This window comes from Solanum dulcamara, chromosome 5 (genome assembly GCF_947179165.1).
Source record: "Solanum dulcamara chromosome 5, daSolDulc1.2, whole genome shotgun sequence".
Taxonomy (NCBI): Eukaryota; Viridiplantae; Streptophyta; class Magnoliopsida; order Solanales; family Solanaceae; genus Solanum; species Solanum dulcamara.
In genome coordinates this window covers 58846284-58850361 of record NC_077241.1, presented here as the reverse complement: position 1 = coordinate 58850361, position 4078 = coordinate 58846284, and the positions used below count along the sequence as shown (strand labels likewise).

Sequence of the window (4078 nt, the reverse complement as noted above, 5' to 3'; positions counted from 1 at the left end):
CCTTTCACTTTACAATATCCCACTCTATAACCAGGTACTAATAGGAGTCATTTCCTTATCCATTACCCTCGACTAGTTTGTTATTAGTTCCGATGCTACCGAAAATTGGGCAGCATTTTCCCTGTAACTTCAACATCTCCGAGATTTCAACTCGGATACAGTGTCAACAACAATACCAAAAACAAAAACCAGCAGCATATATACAAGTAAACCACCTCAATATTACATAATACCACTCCAAACAACTAGCTCAAAACTACGATACAAAAATAGAGTTTTTAATCTTTATTTCACAAAATCTTTAACCATACCAAACGTAGGGTCGTGTGGATGAAACCAGAAGCACCCACATCTGTTTTAAAACACTTTAAATACCTGAAACACGCAACCCAACCAGCTTCACCCGCAGCACCACAATGACAACCCACTGCTCGACTTCGATTTAGCTACAACCACTTCAATTTAGTTTATTTCTAACGTCAAGCATCCTTATGCAATTTTTCCACTTCCAACCTTATTTAAGACATGTAATATACCTCATAAAAATATCATAAACTCCAATTTGAAAGGGAAGCCCTTACCTTGCCCAAAACTCGTCAACTCATCGAAACTTGCCTAAAAAGTTCCTTTAGCGCGCCTAAAACTTTGTGGCTGTTTGCTAACGTTTTGGGATTCTAAAAACCATAAATTTTCATTAATAAACCTTCATAACATCGTGGTACACCCTAAATAATTAATTCACAGAGCGAAATCGAAGAACTCACCCTTTTTTCCTTCCAAAACTGTGGCTCTCTCCCTCTCTAGTTTCTTCTCTTCTCTTCTTTCTTGTTCTTGAATTTTCTAGATAAGTATGGAACTTTAATAATTCATAATACATATATATAGTACACCTAATGGGTGACCGTGTCAAGTCCTAAGTGGTGACACCTGTCAAGCCCTAAGTGGTAACACGTGTCAAGCCCTCATTGGGCCAACACACCCCTTTCCTCTAATTACAGGCTTCCACATGGCATGTGGGGGGGTCCACCACCCTTTCTCCATATGATTCCACATGGAACTCTCTCATGCTGCTATATGTCACTCTCTCATGCTGCCATATGGCAGTCTCTTCTCCCCCTCATAGGTTCGTAATCTCATCTTACTTTACGAACCTATGTAATACTTGCTACGTAAGCTTGCTATGTACTCCAATAGCTTAAGTATGTAAGATTTCCAAGTTGGTAGCTTACGTAAATAATTCGTGTCCTACGCTCATCATTCGATCTCCAACTTCTTCTGGATTCTTATATCTCTATTTCCAATCTTCTCTAATATGGGGTATCACATTCTCCTTTCCTTAGAGTTGTTTGATAGCGTTATAGAATATTCGGATCAAATGGAAACTCTTAAGAAGCTTAAGAGTTCTTAAGAAGTCTTAAGAAGCTTTTAGAAGCTTTAAGAAACTTTAGGAAACCTTAAGAAACATAAGGCTTATGATCCTTCCATGAAATTTAAGAGCCTTCAAGAGACTTAGGAACGCATTCCAAGATATAAAAGTATGGGGTGTAACATCCTTCCCACCTTTAGAACATTCATCCTCGAATATGAACCAAAACCCTCCTCAAGATCTTATACCGACTATGTAGAGAGTTTCTTTGTTCCATCACAATAACACATACTTTCACCGAGCAATCAATATCAGAGTTTCAAAGGTTGGGATTACCTGTAGACGTAGAGAATAGGTACGGATACTTGTGCTTCATTTCCCTTTCAGCTTCCCAGGTCATTTCTTTGCGACTCTCATTTTGCCATAACACATTAACGGAAGCTATGTCCTTAATTAACCACCCTCTACTCCGCCGATCCAGGATGGCGATAGATTGTTTCTCATAGGATAACTCCTCTGTGACCTGGATATCCTCTGCAGAATATACTCGGGATGGATCACCAACATACTCACGAAGCATCGATACTTAGAAGACTGAATGTACTGCTTTCGGATCCGTTAGTAAGTCTAACTTGTCGGCAACCTTGCCTATTCAATGGAGGGTCTGATAAGAGCCAATGCATCTCGGACTAAGGTCCTCTTTCTTGCTGGCTCTAATCACTTTCTCTATGGATGACATTTTTTAGAGTGCTTAATTATAACTTGAAACTCTAGAGATCGACGTTGATTATCTGTGTATGACTTCTGTCGACTTAGAGATGCTAATAATCTTTCCCGAATAAGCTTCACCTTCTATACTGCTTATTAAACCACATCTGGGCGTATTAGTTATGTTTTACTACCATCAAACCAATCAATTGGCGACCTACACTATCCGCCATACCAAGTCTCATACGGGGCCATCTGGATACTAGAATGATAGTTAATATCATAAGTACTTTTGACAGGTGGTAGGAAATTGTCTGAGCTACCTTTGGAGTTAATCTCATAGGCCCGCAACATATCATCTAACATTTAGATAGTAAGCTTAGTCTGTCCATCAGTCTGAGGGTAAAATAGTGTACGAAGACCTATCTGTCTTCCCAATCTCTTTGTAAACTGATCTTCGGTAGTTAACTATAACTTGGTCTCCTTCATCTAGGACAATAGCTATAGGAACTCTGTAAGGTCCTACCACCCTCTTGACCTATAATTTTACACCATATCGGGTGAGCAGGTAGTCTTTTATTGGAGGAACATGGGCTGATCTTGTTAATCTATGGATAACATTCCATATAGAATTATCTGTCCAGAGAGTGCAAAGTGAGTCTTATAGCTAAGTTTGTGTTGTGGAATCTTCAACCTCGTATATTACTTCTTTCCTTCTTTAGATGACATCAACTTGTACCCTCGCCTTTTTGGGTTTTGCTTTTTGCCCATTAGAGTCAGCTACCAAGTTGTGCTGAAGTCCCCTCACACAATGACCTGTATAGATGTTCTGTGGTTTTCCTATCATTAACTGGTATTATGTTGAAGAACTATGGTATACAAGTGCTCCATCTGTTAGTAATCAGCTAATCCTGCTTGCTTCACTTAAGCCCTTTTATAATTCCCTTAACGTAACTTATAACACTCTAGGTATATAATCTCGTGTCATTGCTTCACCGCTAGTTTGGATCCTTCCATCTCATGCGATCATAGCAGCACTAACATACCGGATCCCACCAGAATTTTGAAGTTAAACGTGGTTGGGTGAGAGTAGTACTAGGATGGGTGACCCCCCGAGAAGTCCTCGTGTCACGTTCCATTGCAATCCTTAAAATAATGTGCAAAGTCACTCAACCTAGCCTAATATTTACCTTAGCGTCTTCTTGCTAGTCTTTATGATTCGCCTTGGCCTCTCCTCCCCTGTCTTACACTCGATGTCGGGATAGATCGTTGGTTCAACCATGGCTAGGTCCTATTTTTCCCTTAGTACTCAACCCATCTCAGTTGTTTGGTCTAACCCATCTTGACATCTCTCTGTAACGTATCCAAAACATCTTATCTCCTTTTCTCATATACTTCTCACTTGACCCTATACTCAACATATACATATCCATAGGTTGCATAACCATTCTGATACAACCTGTATAACATAGACATAATCTTTTCATTTTCCATCCTATCTTGCTTTACATATCGACTTCATACTAGAACTTGCTCGTGACAACGCTATTTTATCTTACTCCTTTATTTTGTTCCTTTACTTACTCCTTGGTCTCTTCATTTCCTACCATAAGAGATTTTCTATTCTTTCTCCTTGCTACTTGTATATCACCATATCAGCGGCCAATGACGTTGTTGCCATATCTTAATCTTTACCCAAACATGGCCCTACTACCCTTTAGACGGTCCTTAGTTTGCTCAGTCTTACTCTCTTATCGTATTCACCCCTTGTGGTAGGCAACCATCCCTTAGGGTTCTACCAATGATTCTTTGCACGATCTCAGATACCGCGGCTCTTATCTATTTATTATTGGCCTCGAGCTTCTGCTAACTTGTGCCAGTATGGGATCTCGCTTGAAATTTAAGTGTTCTTGTCAATATGTGATAGTGTCAGTTGATTTCATCTCACGCATGTATTTCTCTCGTCCACTTCCCCCCTTTAGGGCGTAGCCATGTCATCCTCTG

At 39.8% G+C, this 4078-nt stretch overlaps 1 pseudogene; it reads left to right on the top strand.

The window, feature by feature from the left end:
- Nucleotides 1–3092: 3092 nt before the first annotated feature.
- Nucleotides 3093–3211, top strand: LOC129891009 (5S ribosomal RNA; annotated as a pseudogene).
- Nucleotides 3212–4078: the final 867 nt, after the last annotated feature.